The following is an 18,350-nucleotide window of genomic DNA, read 5'->3' on the forward strand; positions in this document are numbered from 1 at the left end:
AAAACAATTAGCAGTCTAGTTCCTTAAATCCTGGTTTTCATCACATGGGCCTCTCCAGTGTCAGCAGCACCTCCGAATAAAATATAAGAAGGGTCATACCATAGTGTAAAACATTAAGATTTATTAAGCAAACAAACAACAAAATGTAAACATGCAAAAGCACAGGTACAAAAATCTGTGTACTGCTAATTACCTTTTTACAATTATGAGCATGTAGGGGTTTTAGATTTGCTACACCTACAGTATAATGCAATATCACCTTCCATTCATTGTTATCTACTTTTACAGGTGCAGCAGCAGTGTCCACACCCTATCCGACTATTCATTACCCTATTTAGAGAGTGCTTGATATGCTATGAGAGACTTGCCTACACTTAGAGATTTGATGTGTGTTCTTCTCCCACTACTTACCTACCAGTTTAAAAAAAAGTCCACAAGAGCAAGAAAAGGCAGCAGATTTATTTTGGGATGATGTGGAGAAGAAATAGGGCATATTAAAACAGTTTGTGTAAATGGGCAACTGGTGAACAGAAAGAATACAAATCTGTACAGGCCCATAAGAGAACTTAGAAGGTAAAAAAGTGGAGAGACATAGGGGTAAATGTATTAACAATTATTCTTTGCACTTTATGGGTGAGGTCCTGCTTCTCCTCTGGTTCAACTAAAAGCACGGATGCATAGCGCCGCAATGTATTACTTTTCCGGGTAACAATGTGGGATTGCACTAAGTGACCCTCCTGGAGAAGTGTGCTGTCCCACTTTCCAAATACCCTCCACGTACGGCGCATGCGCTAGAACATTTTCCCATGTGCCTCCGCACAGCTTTATTTCGTGTGTAAATGCTGATTTACATATAGGACTAAATGCAACACTTTAAAAAGACATTTCATACACATTAAATTAAGCCGCTGCGGCCGCTATACTTAATTCACAATCTACGTACTTATTACACCATTAGCGTACAGAGTCCCGTACCGTGTACGGACTTTGCGTACAAACGCCACGCTGGCTGTACAAAGTACACACAGCGCGTACACACCCAAAGTTACACAGTGAACCATTAACAGATATGCAAGTAATACACTTATGATAGTAATACACTTTAAACCTTAGCAGGGAAAGCAAAACACGACACCAGATTTGTATTTAAACTGCTGGGTTCTGACACCACAGCATATTATTACTGAAAGGGGGTTACAATCACAAAGCAATACAATACAATAGAATAATGGCTACAGTCAATGGTACATACTTGTTTGAATTTCGCTGCGCTACCCAGTCTGGTCCTCGGTCATCTAGATAGATAACTTTGTGAGTCTTTAGAGAGAGAGAGAGAGACCAGGCCTGCAGCTGGCTCCTTTTATATAATCTTCCAAAACTTAACACAATGGATACTGTAATCTCTTTGTCCATTGGACACAGGAATTGTCATTTACAGTACAGGAGAGGTCATAGGTTGGTTTGAATAGGTAGGCGATGTCTGTTCAAGATGCACTTGTGGGTGGTCTCCTCTGGGTTCCCACCGCATACCTAATGTACAGTAAATACAGTTTATATCTATATTCTGCTACTGCACATAACTATTCGCAGGAACATACGATCTTCTGCAAACCAACACCGGAATATTACCCTTAAAATACCCTACAGCTGGATACCAAACACCACCTTATAACCTTGTTCTGTCCCCTCCTATACTGTAAAGGTGAATCCCTTTGTTCTGATACCATTTAAACTGTTGTAACTTTACTGTGTCTCCGAAAAAGTATTTTAGTTTTCTTATAGGAGGACAACTATTATCACTAAATACTGTATGCTTCTTACAGAATTCAGCAAGTTAATGTCTAGGACAGTGGCAAAGCCAGGCTTTGATTTTAGAGGAGCAAAGGGTAAAACAGACACCAATCCTTACTATGGTGATACTTTATATTCTCCCTTATTGCCACACGCACCTGTGTAATCTTTCTACTTGTAAAGTTCTGAGGCTTCATAAGAGATTTGTTACCACCAAGAAATAGTAGACCTCTGCATTGCTCCTAGTTCATTAGGGGGATGTACAAAAGACTAGCCTTCAGTTTAGCTATTAGGGACTCTAGGAGGCCCACTATTCTACCCATCTCTGAAAGATATTATCATACTAGTCACCATGGAGTTCTAACCGCAGACTGTCAGAGAGTGGAGGGACACAGAAATTGAGGGCACAGGCTATTGTCTATGGTTAGAATGAGGTCAGTGACTTCAGGGGTGTGCATTCTTAATAATGCAGTTATTATTAAGCATTTTAGGGGCCTATGTATGAAGCTTTTTTTTCCATAAAATTATGTACAAGTTTCAGGATAATTGTATGGTTTGTGGCTATGTATTTATACCATAATGCAGGAGATTCACAGAAATTAGCACTACAGATCGCAGTCCTCCTTATTATCTATGGGGATTACTATCTGACCCCTATGTACTAAGTCCTGATAAAATAAGATTTTAACAGTTTGGCCACGCAAGTTTACACCATATATAAATGGTGTAATATCATTTTAGCCTATGGAGGCATGGTATCAGGACAGAGATCTTTCAATACACCTCCATCCAGTGCATGCCCCTATCCCGGAAACTGACACTGTGTGCATGTGCCCCTCTCCATCTGGTGCGGTCCCCAATCCCGGTAACTGACACTGTGTGCATGCGCCCCCCTCCATGTGGTGTGGGCCCAGATCTCGGAAACTGACACTGTGTGCATGCACCCCCCTCCATCTGGTGTGGGCCTAGAACTCGGAAACTGACACTGTGTGCATGCTCCCCCCCCCCCCTCCATCTGGTGCGGGCCCCGATCTCGGAAACTGACACTGTGTGCATGCGCCCCCCTCCATCTGGTGCGTGCCCAGATCTCGGAAACTGACACTGTGTGTATGCACCCCCCTCCATCTGGTGCGGGCCCCGATCCCAGAAGCTGACACTGTGTGCATGCGCCCCCCTCCATCTGGTGCGGGTTCCGATCCCGGAAACTGACACTGTGTGCATGCGCCCCCCTCCATCTGGTGCGGGTTCCGATCCCGGAAACTGACACTGTGTGCATGCGCCCCCTCCATCTGGTGCGGGTTCCGATCCCGGAAACTGACACTGTGTGCATGCGCAGTATCAGATTCCCCCAGAGAGTAATGGACCTATTTATTTATTTTTTTTCATTTACTGTAAGCCTCTAATAATTAGCAATCCTATCAGGGTGATCTGGAAAGTTTTTAAAATCCTGTTTATACTTTAAATACAAAAGGAGGTATAGTGAAAACCATACCTTCATCATAGAAAAACGCAACTGTGGATGGATTTCTGTGACATGCACTAATTAATGAGGTTATACACTGAAAAACTAAGCTCCAGACCCCTCTGTGAGTAATGGGGACTGTGCTATACTGCATTACTTTACCTAGACAAAGAAAACTATTTTGTTGACTGTGGTGCTAAAAAGAAAACAGAAATAGTTGCGGTTGACAGAGTAGAGTGTGCTCTCTCTCCAATAATAACGCTGAAAAAAATAAGCGAGTCTCACTGTCTACAAATATGCATCGTTAGAATAGTATCAAATAGTTAATAATTTATTAATTAGGTATTAATCATCAGAAAACATTAAAAACACATATTTAGAAAAACAATGTATCAAAACAAAACAGTGTCAGACTATTGAAGGTTTACGGTGCAGTGCCTAGCCACGCCAGAAGTGCACATTTAATTCAGATGTAGTCACAATGAGCTTGGCTACATCTGTATGTGAGGTTTGCCACAAAGGCCTATCACTAAAAGTAAATACAAATAATAACATGTCAAGTGCACTCTCACTAGGGTAAGGAATAGTCAAAACCTTAGTAACGTAGTAATATTGAATTTTATAATGACTATATAAAAATTGTAATTTAAAACTAAAATACCGTCCTTCTTCAATACAATAAATAGTTAAAAAAATAAAGTCACAACTCCAATTGACTTCTCCAGTCAATGTAGTTCCAAAAACAATTAGCAGTCTAGTTCCTTAAATCCTGGTTTTCATCACATGGGCCTCTCCAGTGTCAGCAGCACCTCCGAATAAAATATAAGAAGGGTCATACCATAGTGTAAAACATTAAGATTTATTAAGCAAACAAACAACAAAATGTAAACATGCAAATGCACAGGTACAAAAATCTGTGTACTGCTAATTACCTTTTTACAATTCTGAGCATGTAGGGCTTTTTAGGTTTGCTACACCAACAGTATAAAGCAATATCACCTTCCATTCATTATTATCTACTTTTACAGGTGCAGCAGCAGTGTCCACACCCTATCCGACTATTCATTACCCTATTTAGAGAGTGCTTGATATGCTATGAGAGACTTGCCTACACTCGCCTCACACACTTTCTTAACTCACACAACTTATTGGAGTCACTTCAGCTTTTATTATCAACATTTTACAGAGACAGCATTAACTAAAGTAGTGAATGATGTGGTCACTGCTAAACCTAAAGGCCATTACTCACTTCTTATTTTTCTAGATCTGTTTGCTGCTTTTGACACTGTTGGACACTCTCTTCTTATGAAAGCACTACAATCCCGAGGATCCACTCTGTTAGTCCCTCCATTGGTTACCAGTATTCTACCGTATTTAATATAAAATACTTTTACTCACATACTGTACAATGCCATTAACAAACTACAGTAATGATCATTTCTTCACTTATCTCAAAATATCTCCCTACCCAACCTCTTTTCTCTTCACAAGATCTGAGTCTTTCATCCACACTCATTATTCACTCCCATTCATGATTGCAGGACTTTCTTCAGGCTGCACCCACTCTGTGGAATGCCCTCCCATGCACAATAAGACCTCCTCTAGTCTCCAAACCTTCAAGCATTCCCTGAAAACTCACCTCTTCAGGCAAGCGTATCAAATTCCAGAACTGCTCATATAACCTTCATAAAATCTCCTATCCAATTACATTCTCACTGTACAGTCCACACATATTATCATATACTGTAATTTCTCTTTCTTCACTTTCCCATCCTTCATGACCCAAGGCCAACATTGCTGTGCAACTATATCATACAGCCCACCAAGAACCTTTGCAATCTGGTAGACCATTATGCAATAGATAGCACTTATCCTTGGCTATCAATGCCTACTTCCCTATAGATTGTAAGCTTGAAATCAGGGCCTTCCTACCTCCATGTCAGTTATTACCCAGTTTTGCTTTATCAATGTTGTTTTCAATTATAAAGTGCAACTTAAATTGTTGCGTTATATAAGAAACTGTTAATATATAAATAATAATAAAATTATTTGTATGGACTATAATTTACTGTGATTGGTGTCTATCACTATTTGTTGAGCTGCACTTTCCTGTGTGGATTACCTATACAGGTTGAGTATCCCATATCCAAATATTCCGAAATACGTAATATTCCGAAATACGGACTTTTTTGAGTGAGAGTGAGATAATGAAACCTTTGTTTTTTGATGACTCAATGTACAAACTTTGTTTAATACACAAAGTTATTAAAAATATTGTATTAAATTACCTTCAGGGTGTGTTTATAAGGTGTATATGAAACATAAATGAATTGTGTGAATGTACACACACTTTGTTTAATGTACAAAGTTATAAAAAATATTGGCTAAAATGACCTTCAGGCTGTGTGTATAAGGTGTATATGAAACATAATGCATTCTGTGCTTAGATTTAGGTCCCATCACCATGATATCTCATTATGGTATGCAATTATTCCAAAATACGGAAAAATCCGATATCCAAAATACCTCTGGTCCCAAGCATTTTGGATAAGGGAGACTCAACCTGTATTTTAATTGTCTCTATCACTAAAATTATCTTTCCACTAGATAACTAAATACAGTATATGTCCGCTAAATTTTGGCATTGGGCTTTTATACTGGTGATATTGTGATTGGCAGCACTGTCTTGACTGATTTCTTCATACATACAGTGTGTAGACCCAAGAAAATCCATATTGTACAATAGGTGCTGGCATCATTATAGCTACCAAATGCTTCTTAGATACAATAATAAGCTGGCTTTAACCAGGAACACTAGGTTGTGAGAATATTGTGTGCCTGTTACTGGAATCTAGCATTACTACTTGCTTTAAATGCTGTGCTGTATACAAAGTCTTTGGATTGATAATGACCTTAAGTCTTGGTTTTCCTCATTCCTAACTTCCTTATGCCCATGCCGTCAATACTGTGTATGCTCAATAGAGAATTCTTATTTCCAGTAATCAATAACACTGGAACTTGTGCAGTTACCAAAGTTTCTGTCTTGGCTTTGACTACCACTCTCTTTATCTCTTTTAATTGCTCCTAACACTCTCTTTCTCCCTTTCTCTATTACTCTCTGTTTTTTTACTATTTATAGTTGAAGTTTCATTTTCTCTGTAAATAGGGACTTGTGATGTGTTCTCATTAGGTTTTACATTCCATAATCTCTGATGGGCTGCTGGACAGCTTGAAGTGAGGTGCGCAAGACTTTTTCAAGTTTAATCACAAAACAAAGAAAATAATTATCATAAAACTTGCAATAACTTATTTGGATGGATTTTGTTGCTATCTTTGACAATAAAAAGACAAAATGATATTAAAAACAAATTGAAACATTAGCCTTCTGTGCAGCATCAAGCACTGTATATCATGGTAAATTGGTTTTATTAGTTCCTTCTAAAATGAATTTAAAAAAGTAATATGTTCATAATGCAGCATAAGGTATTCATTTTCTGGATTCAGTCTATGAACTGTATAAAATTAAGTAAAATTAGATAGAAATACAAAGAAAACATTATTATTTGAATTTGTGTTTGCTTCAATATTATAATTTTTAGCTTTAGATAAAATACACATGACATTCTAAGGGGTATTTACTGTACTAAAGCTTCTAAAAATGAAAAGAGGTGATGTTACCCCTAGTAACCAATCAGATTCTGTCTATCATTTATCTATTGCATTCTAGAAAATGATACAGAGAATCTGATTGGTTGCTATGGGCAAAATCAACACTTTTCATTTTTAGAAGCTTTAGTAAAGTTACCCCTAAGAAGGCACTGAAAATAGAAATGCCAGGCTTCTTCCCTGGATATAATGTTAAAGTATTCATCTTGATTCACCATCTCATTATCTGTGACTGTTGCATCTGTGTTTAGGATGTGGTTATGTGACTGGCGGTCGGAAGACCTGCGGTCACAATACCGAAGCCGGAATCCCGAACCCTGAATATCCCGCCGGTCGGCATGCCGACCAACAGGGACTATTCCCACTCGTGGGTGTCCACGACACCCATAGAGTGGGAATAGAACTTGTGGCGAGCGCAGCGAGCCGGCTGCACGGTGAGCACAGCTCACCCCCCATTGGCCATCTAACAGCCTGGATCCCGGCATTGGTATGGTGACCGGAGGTCTCCAGGCCGCCGGTCACACAAACCCAACCCCTGTGTTCACTCTCCCTTTTCTCTACAGGAAATCTAAATCTAAAACATTTATATAAGCTCAGTTATTATAGAGCTCATCGGAGAGAGAAATGGTACTCCACAGCAGCTGCACTGATCAGGGTGGATATCTGACCCTTCATTGCTTTTTATACTAGAAACCTTTTTTTATGCTGTAGTAAAACTTGCACCAATATGTGTTTGTATTTAAATGTAAATTAAATTATTTTTTTTCTTTCTTATTCTAAATAGGAAAGTAAATGTGAAACATAGTGTAGTTCCTAGGATAAAGACATTATTATGGGAAACGTTTCCATGCAGGCAGCCATGAGTGATCATTGTTGGATAGATCTCCTCTTTCCTACTGTGCCACCCTCTTCTTTTCTTTTTTTTAAAATACTGTAATGTCTGATAAGAAAGTAAAGGAAGTCCACCTGTTGTATGGAAGGTAATTGCACACAGACAATACAAGTACAAAGATGGTGCTTCACACGGGATACTTAGTTGCTGTTTCTTACAGGCACTTTCAGAGTATAGGCAAAAAGCCTTTCTGTACATGTGTTTATAGAAATAACATTGTTAAACTGTATAAATAATATCGGACACTATTAAAAACATTATTATTGCGTCTTTAATTGCATACTGTATGTGTAGTACAGTAGTACTTTATGAACTTATTATGAGACGCTAGGTTAATTTGAGCTAAAAAAAAACAATAAGAGGAAATTAATTTGAATGTTATAATTATTCTGAATCTAAAACGTTTGCTAGTTGGCAACACATGCACAACTTCACATGAACTGCATTCGAAGTTGGCTGCATCTATGATGGTATACCACCACTTATCATAAAAAGTTAAGTAGTCATCATCACTATTAGTGTACACTTATACTAGTCCTATCCTTGATGTAAGATATCTGTCCGAAATCAGATGGATCTCTTCATAAGCACAACCTTAAATAGCCTGAAATTCTGCCTACACATTCCAGACATACTCTCAGATCACTTGTAAGTGCCCAGATGCTGCTCAATTACACCCTCTGTTAATAGAGATATGACTGAGATATAACTCTGAGGGGTCTATCATCATCACTTAATTTCAACAAAAGCAAGTGAAAATTAACATTTTCAGCTACTTTTGTATAAATTAAGTGTCAGGCCCATTCACCATTTATGCAATGTAGGAGATACCACTGATACCTCACGGTTACAATTCGCCCCCGATAATTCCCATGTAGAAATTATGACATTCATCATGCTACGAAAAATAATTTTGGGGGGAACTTGAGTCCATAACTGTACACCATCCTGAGATGACACACAGGCTCCGGAAACCCTTTACAAGTGCAAGAGAGGGACCTTTTCAGATCCCTCCCTGCTCGGTCCCCACTCTCTCCGGCAGCTGTCCACTACACTTCCCTCCCTCCACAGCACATGCAGGTTAAGCCTTACCTCCGGTGGCTGTGTCACTGTTCCCTTCCCTTTTCACTATTCACTACTGCCACCATCTCTCCACGGGTGGTCTTCAGTATGCCGGCTGTTGGGATCCTGGTGCATAGTATACCGGCGCCGAAATCCCGTCAACTGGCATAGACACCTTTTCTCCCTCTTGGGGGTCCACAACCCCCCTGGAGTCAGAATAGATAGCGTGGCGTGCGCAGCGCGCCACCGTGCCTACAGTGTGGAGAGCGCAGCGAGCCCGAAAGGGGCTAAATTGTGCTTGCCCCACTGTCAGCAAGCCGGAGGTCGGGATCCCGGCGCCAGTATGCTGCCCGCCAGGGACCCGGCCGCCGGCAACTCATACCACACCCCTCTCCACTGCTACCAGCTCCCTCCTCGCTGACATTAGCAGCTGCTTTGTACGGTGGGGGGACACAGAATGGACTGAGAGGGGGTTGGGTGCTGGGAGTGCTGAGGCTACAATTAAGCTTTGGGTGGGGGGGGAGACTGGGGGTGCAGAGAGTACAATAAGCTATGGGTATGGGGGGTGCTGGGAGTGCTGAGACAACAATAAGCTGCAGGCATGGGGGAGAACTGGGTGCACAGAGACTACAATAAGCTGCAGGTATGGGGGGATTGGAGGCGCAGATACTACAATAAGATGTGGTGGGGCACGGAAAGGAAGAGGAGACACTGAGGCAGAGGCTGCAGGCTGGGTAGCAGAGAATCAGGGACAGAGGTTGCAGGCAGGGAGAGGAGACAGGACAGAGACTCGTCACGTCCACGGCCGACATAGGGCTGACCGTGTCCAATTAGCGGGACTGTCCCGCTGTATTCGGGACAGTTGGGAGGTATGCTAATAACTGTCAGTTATTAGAAATGTAATCCCAGGAAATAGTAAAAAATTTCTTATTTGTACAAAATGAAACAATTTGCTGAAGTCAAAATAATATTGTGGATATCATTGCTGGTGCTTTTATTCTATATCATAAGTGAGAAATATAACTAAACCTAAAGTATAGTGCTTGGAATGTGATAAATTACTAAAAGAAACCATGTGCAGAATCAATTATCTATATTTGAGGATGGTTCGAGTTCCCCTGTGTAATTCAAGAAAAGTGAAATTTAATGAAGGATCCTGCAATTCCACATTCAAGTGTATGTAGAGGTAAACTCTATGGAAAAAATCTCCAACTGATAAATATGTATAGATGCACAGTCACACACAATTGTATAGAACAAAGGTGGGTGTTTAAATGTAGAAAAACAGGTGTATGACATTATATAAAAAGAGGAATTGCTCCTGAGTCACGTCTTTTGGCATTAAGAATAAACCCCATTGGGAACTCGATATAGTAATTAAATCACAAATTATACTTGCTGTTGAAGTTCATACACAATTGCATCGAAACAATTACATTTCCTTATTTTACAAAGTGTAATCTTATCAAGTAACATTTAATATTTCTAAAGTTTGAATACAAAAAAAAAAAACCTCAAAACTTTGTTATCTATTAGCTATAGTCTAGCTACATGAATGTCATGGGAAAAAATAAGAATTTACTTACCGATAATTCTATTTCTCGTAGTCCGTAGTGGATGCTGGGGACTCCGTAAGGACCATGGGGAATAGCGGCTCCGCAGGAGACTGGGCACAAAAGTAAAGCTTTAGAACTACCTGGTGTGCACTGGCTCCTCCCCCTATGACCCTCCTCCAAGCCTCAGTTAGGATACTGTGCCCGGACGAGCGTACACAATAAGGAAGGATTTTGAATCCCGGGTAAGACTCATACCAGCCACACCAATCACACCATATAACTTGTGATCTAAACCCAGTTAACAGCATGATAACAGAGGAGCCTCTAGAAAAGATGGCTCACTACAGCAATAACCCGATTTTTTGGTAACAATAACTATGTACCAGTATTGCAGACAATCCGCACTTGGGATGGGCGCCCAGCATCCACTACGGACTACGAGAAATAGAATTATCGGTAAGTAAATTCTTATTTTCTCTAACGTCCTAAGTGGATGCTGGGGACTCCGTAAGGACCATGGGGATTATACCAAAGCTCCCAAACGGGCGGGAGAGTGCGGATGACTCTGCAGCACCAAATGAGAGAACTCCAGGTCCTCCTCAGCCAGGGTATCAAATTTGTAGAATTTTACAAACGTATTTGCTCCTGACCAAGTAGCTGCTCGGCAAAGTTGTAAAGCCGAGACCCCTCGGGCAGCCGCCCAAGATGAGCCCACCTTCCCTGTGGAATGGGCTTTTACAGATTTTGGCTGTGGCAGGCCTGCCACAGAATGTGCAAGCTGAATTGTACTACAAATCCAACGAGCAATAGTCTGCTTAGAAGCAGGAGCACCCAGCTTGTTGGGTGCATACAGAATAACAACGAGTCAGATTTTCTGACTCCAGCCGTCCTGGAAACCTATATGTCCAGGGCTCTGACAACGTCTAGCAACTTGGAGTCCTCCAAGTCCCTAGTAGCCGCAGGCACCACAACAGGTTGATTCAGGTGAAACGCTGAAAACCACCTTAGGGAGAAACTGAGGACAAGTCCTCAATTCCGCCCTGTCCGAATGGAAAATCAGATAAGGGCTTTTACAGGATAAAGCCGCCAATTCTGACACGCACCTGGCCCAGGCCAGGGCCAACAGCATGACCACTTTCCATGTGAGATATTTTAACTCCACATATTTAAGTGGTTCAAACCAATGTGACTTTTGGAACCCAAAAACTACATTTAGATCCCAATGTGCCACTGGAGGCACAAAAGGAGGCTGTATATACAGTACTCCTTTCACAAACGTCTGAACTTCAGGGACTGAAGCTAGTTCTTTTTGGAAGAAAATTGACAGGGCCGAAACTTGAACCTTAATGGACCCCCATTTCAGGCCCATAGACACTCCTGTTTGCAGGAAATGTAGGAATCGACCTAGTTGAAAATTCCTCCGTCGGGGCCTTACTGGCCTCGCACCACGCAACATATTTTCGCCAAATGCGGTGATAATGTTTTGCGGTTATATCTTTCCTGGCTTTGATCAGGATAGGAATGACTTCATTCAGAATGCCTTTCTCCTTCAGGATCCGGCGTTCAACCGCCATGCCGTCAAACGCAGCCGCGGTAAGTCTTGGAACAGACAGGGTCCTTGCTGGAGCAGGTCCCTTCTTAGAGGTAGAGGCCCCGGATCCTCCGTGAGCATCTCTTGAAGTTCCGGTTACCAAGTCCTTCTTGGCCAATCCGGAGCCACGAATATAGTGCTTACTCCTCTCCATCTTATAATTCTCAGTACCTTGGGTATGAGAGGCAGAGGAGGGAACACATACACTGACTGGTACACCCACTGTGTTACCAGAGCGTCTACAGCTATTGCCTGAGGGTCCCTTGACCTGGCGCAATACTTGTCGAGTTTTATAAACATGTGGAAGACTTCTGGGTGAAGTCCCCACTCTCCCGGGTGGAGGTCGTGTCTGCTGAGGAAGTCTGCTTCCCAGTTGTCCACTCCCGGAATGAATACTGCTGACAGTGCTATCACATGATTTTCCACCCAGCGAAGAATCGTTGCAGCTTCTGCCATTGCCCTCCTGCTTCTTGTGTCACCCTGTCTGTTTACGTGGGTGACTGCCGTGATGTTGTCCGAATGGATCAACTCCGAGTGACCTTGAAGCAGAGGTCTTGCTGAGCTTAGAGCATTGTAAATGGCCCTTAGCTTCAGGATATTTATGTGAAGTGATGTCTCAAGGCTTGACCACAAGCTCTGGAAATTCCTTCCCTGTGTGACTGCTCCCCAACCTCGCAGGCTGGCATCCGTGGTCACCAGGACCCAGTCCTGAATGTGCGGCCCTCTAGAAGATGAGCACTCTGCAACCACCACAGGAGAGACACCCTTGTGCTTGGTGACAGGGTTATCCGCTGATGCATCTAAAGATGCGACCCGGACCATTTGTCCAGCAGGTCCCACTGGAAAGTTCTTGCGTGGAATCTGCCGAATGGGATTGCTTCGTAAGAAGCCACCATTTTTCCCAGAACCATTTCATTGATGTACTGAGACTTGGCTCGGTTATAGGAGGTTCCCGACTAGCTCGGATAACTCCCTGACTTTCTCCTCCGGGAGAAACACCTTTTTCTGGACTGTGTCCAGGATCATCCCTAAGAACAGAAGACGAGTCGTCGGAATCAGCTGCGATTTTGGAATATTGAGAATCCAATCGTGCTGCCGCAACACTACCTGAGATAGTGCTACACCGACCTCCAACTGTTCCCTGGATCTTACCCTTATCAGGGAATCGCCCAAGTAAGGGATAACTAAAATTCCCTTCCTTCGAAGGAGTATCATCATTTCGGCCATTACCTTGGTAAAGACCCGGGGTGCCGTGGACCATCCATACGGCAGCGTCTGAAACTGATAGTGACAGTTCTGTACCATAAACCTGAGGTACCCTTGGTGAGAAGGGTAAATTTTAACATGAAGGTAAGCATCCTTGATGTCCCGAGACATCATGTAGTCCCCTTCTTCCAGGTTCGCAATCACTGCTCTGAGTGACTCAATCTTGAATTTGAACCTCCGTATGTAAGTGTTCAAGATTTTAGATTTAGAATCGGTCTCACCGAGCCGTCCGGCTTCGGTACCACAACAGTGTGGAATAATACCCCGTTCCCTGTTGCAGGAGGGGTACCTTGATTATCACCTGCTGGGAATACAGCTTGTGAATGGCTTCCAAAACTGCCTCCCTGTCAGAAGGAGACATCGTTAAAGCCGACTTTAGGAAACGGCGAGGGGGAGACGTCTCGAATTCCAATTTGTACCCCTGAGATATCACCTGAAGGATCCAGGGGTCTACTTGCGAGTGAGCCCACTGTGCGCTGAAATTCATTGAGACGGGCCCCCACCGTGCCTGATTCTGCTTGTAAAGCCCCAGCGTCATACTGAGGGCTTGGCAGAGGCGGGAGAGGGTTTCTGTTCCTGGGAACTGGCTGATTTCTGCAGCCTATTTCCTCTCCCTCTGTCACGGGGCAGAAATGAGGAACCTTTTGCCCGCTTGCCTACGAAAAGACTGCGCCTGATAATACGGCGTCTTCTTATGTTGAGAGGCGACTTGGGGTACCAACGTGGATTTCCCAGCTGTTGCCGTGGCCACCAGGTCTGAAAAGACCGACCCCAAATAACTCCTCCCCTTAATAAGGCAATACTTCCAAATGCCGTTTTGGAATCCGCCTCACCTGACCACTGTCGTGTCCATAACCCTCTACTGGCAGAAATGGACAACGCACTTAGACTTGATGCCAGTCGGCAAATATTCCGCTGTGCATCACGCATATATAGAAATGCATCTTTTAAATGCTCTATAGGCAATAATATACTGTCCCTATCTAGGGTATCAATATTTTCAGTCAGGGAATCCGACCACGCCAACCCAGCACTGCACATCCAGGCTGAGGCGATTGCTGGTCGCAGTATAACACCAGTATGTGTGTAAATACATTTTAGGATACCCTCCTGCTTTCTATCAGCAGGATCCTTAAGGGCGGCCATCTCAGGAGAGGGTAGATCCCTTGTTCATACAAGCGTGTGAGCGCTTTATCCACCCTAGGGGGTGTTTCCCAACGCACCCTAACCTCTGGCGGGAAAGGATATAATGCCAATAACATTTTAGAAATTATCAGTTATCGGGGGAAACCCACGCATCATCACACACCTCATTTAATTTCTCAGATTCAGGAAAACTACAGGTAGTTTTTCCTCACCGAACATAATACCCCTTTTTGGTGGTACTCGTATTATCAGAAATGTGTAAAACATTTTTCATTTTTCATTGCCTCAATCATGTAACGTGTGGCCCTACTGGAAGTCACATTTGTCTCTTCACCGTCGACACTGGAGTCAGTATCCGTGTCGGCGTCTATATCTGCCATCTGAGGTAACGGGCGCTTTAGAGCCCCTGACGGCCTATGAGACGTCTGGACAGGCACAAGCTGAGTAGCCGGCTGTCTCATGTCAACCACTGTCTTTTATACAGAGCTGACACTGTTACGTAATTCCTTCCAACAGTTCATCCACTCAGGTGTCGACCCCCTAGGGGGTGACATCACTATTATAGGCAATCTGCTCCGTCTCCACATCATTTTTCTCCTCATACATGTCGACACAAACGTACCGACACACAGCACACACACAGGGAATGCTCTGATAGAGGACAGGACCCCACTAGCCCTTTGGGGAGACAGAGGGAGAGTTTGCCAGCACACACCAGAGCGCTATATATATACAGGGATAACCTTATATAAGTGTTTTTCCCCTTATAGCTGCTGTAATTCTCAATACTGCGCGTAATTAGTGCCCCCCTCTCTTTTTTAACCCTTTCTGTAGTGTAGTGACTGCAGGGGAGAGCCAGGGAGCTTCCCTCCAACGGAGCTGTGAGGGAAAATGGCGCCAGTGTGCTGAGGAGATAGGCTCCGCCCCCTTCTCGGCGGCCTTATCTCCCGTTTTTTTGTGTATTTTGGCAGGGGTTAAATTCATCCATATAGCCCAGGAGCTATATGTGATGCATTTTTTTTGCCATCCAAGGTGTTTTTATTGCTGCTCAGGGCGCCCCCCCCCAGCGCCCTGCACCCTCAGTGACCGGAGTGTGAAGTGTGCTGAGAGCAATGGCGCACAGCTGCAGTGCTGTGCGCTACCTTGTTGAAGACAGGACGTCTTCTGCCGCCGATTTTCCGGACCTCTTCTGTATTCTGGCTCTGTAAGGGGGCCGGCGGCGCGGCTCTGGGACCTATCCATGGCTGGGCCTGTGATCGGTCCCTCTGGAGCTAATGTCCAGTAGCCTAAGAAGCCCAATCCACTCTGCACGCAGGTGAGTTCGCTTCTTCTCCCCTTAGTCCCTCGATGCAGTGAGCCTGTTGCCAGCAGGTCTCACTGAACATAAAAAAACTAAAACTAAACTTTTCACTAAGCAGCTCAGGAGAGCCACCTAGTGTGCACCCTTCTCGTTCGGGCACAAAAATCTAACTGAGGCTTGGAGGAGGGTCATAGGGGGAGGAGCCAGTGCACACCAGGTAGTTCTAAAGCTTTACTTTTGTGCCCAGTCTCCTGCGGAGCCGCTATTCCCCATGGTCCTTACGGAGTCCCCAGCATCCACTTAGGACGTTAGAGAAAGAAAGTATTAACCCAGTATGCAATGTCTACAGTAAATGTTCCACCACTTCAACTAAATACGTTGGTAATCATCCTTTTTACTTTAACCGATAGCTTAATACACCCTAAAATAGTGGATCCTGGAAAGGTATCATACAGAGATTAATTTATTGTTTCTCACATACTTGATTTTACTTCCCATCAGCGCAGCCATCAGGGGAGGATTGCTGGGACTGGAGTTCAGGGCCTCGACAGAGAAGGGCCTGCCCAGCAGCCAGGACAGCTCACACTGACTGCCAGACTGGGCTGGTCCATACGTCTGTTTTTCACTGTGGAATGCAAACCAGAAGCTATCATCTGCTCCAGCTACAGTAACTGGTGCATTGGGGGGGCGGCGCTACCCAGGAGCAGTGGCGACCATATAAATCAACAGTGCTGATTAATGCTATGTGCTCAGCTTGGCACACCTGTCCTCATCTCTCCTCTAACCCAGCACAATAGTTGCTCCTCTACTCCCCAGCAGGGCAGCAGGTGACTGATTTGCATCAGCCAGTAATCATCACCTTACACCTGGCCCCAGGCGCATACACTTCCCATCTTACCCCCTGACCCAGAAAAATACACAGACAACTCTACCCCACATCCCCAGAGACATAAACTTTCCACCTTACTCCCTGGTCCCATGGACTAACAGTGCCCCCGCTATCACCAGCCTCCTAGACATACAGTATCTCCAGCCCAGGGACATACAATATGTGGCCTACCCCCATACCCTGACCCCTGGGACATACACTACCACCATCACTGACATCAAAGACCTAAACTACCCCAGCCACAGGGACATACACCTACCCTAACCCTGGCCTACTAGACATACAGTACCTCCCCAGCCCAGGGACATATATTTCCTGCCCTCTCTCCCCCTCTACACCCAACCTCAGGGACATACATTAATCCCACAGCCCTATAGACCTAAAGTACCCCCCAGCACCAGGGACATACACTCCCCATCCCCACCCTACCCCTTAGACACAGTACCCCCCCCCCCCCAACCCAGCGACATACACTATCCACCCTACCAACCCCCCTCACAAGGCCAAGGGACATACACTACCTGCTCTCCCAGCCCAAGGGACAGAAATCACATTCCCTGCGCCTGCACCCCTGAAACCTACACTACCCACCTCCATGGCCTCCATGACATACTCTACAGACATAGTTGGTGCTGCCCTTCATGTACACATGCTACATCTTAGCACCTCTTTCTGTGTAGCTATGGTACTTTGTGCCAGGAAATAGAGCCTATGGTGTGCAAAGATCTAAGAGGAAACATCTGTACATATTGCCAAAGTCTCCCACAGAAGACTGACCTCTCTGCAGTACTTGCCCATAGGCCACAGTCTTAGCGGCAACTGCAGGGCTTATGGGTGGTCCACCTACCAGCCAGATGCATAAAGAGGAGCTGCAGCTCCCCCAGCAGGCACATGCTATGATGCTCCAGTACAGAAGTGTATCTAAGAACTAGCATAGCAAGCTATGCAAAAGATACATCTACTGTATCATGGACTACTATGGCTCAAGCCAAAATTAAGATTTTATTTCCTATTTGGACTACAACATGTCAAGAGAGAAGCAATATTTATTTTATATTTAACAGTGATTGTCAGGCACCAGGGACTTGTACTCCACCACTTACTGCTGCTCCACTTTGTATGGCTCAGGGTGACCTGTGGGCAGTATCCTGGCCGCAAACCTGTCTGTCCGTGTGTCAGCCATGGCACCCCATGTTGTCATGCGGATACTCTGCAGTCCTTCCCGCCATCTCTCCACACTGGGCGCTGTCATATTGCCACAAATCAGCTGAAATCCACTTTACCAATTGCAGTCTTCAATCTGGTCATCTGATCCCATCATCCAGCTGCTGCACAGCAAGTGGGATTAAAGGACTCCAAGGAGCATCTGTAAATTGCCCAGAACAACGTTGCTTCTCAGCTGGGTCTAAGCTCCAGACTCCTGTGTGCAGTTCTCTATTCCCTACAGCTCTGACTTGTTTCCAGCAATTCACAGAACATACCAATACACATTATATTGAGATATTACCAAGAGTTCACTTCATTATTCCGTACCATAAACCTGTCTGCTCTATGCCTGTGTGTGTTGTCCACCTATTTATTTTATTTATTAACAGTTTCATATATAGTGCAGCAAAATCTGTTGCAATTTACAACTGGAAACAACAGTAATAAAATAAAACTAAACAATTGGAAACAACAGTGATAAAACAAAACTGGGTAAAAAAAAGACAAACAGAGGTAGGAAGGC

The sequence above is a fragment of the Pseudophryne corroboree genome, chromosome 1, assembly GCF_028390025.1.
Source record: "Pseudophryne corroboree isolate aPseCor3 chromosome 1, aPseCor3.hap2, whole genome shotgun sequence".
In the NCBI taxonomy this organism is placed as follows: domain Eukaryota; kingdom Metazoa; phylum Chordata; class Amphibia; order Anura; family Myobatrachidae; genus Pseudophryne; species Pseudophryne corroboree.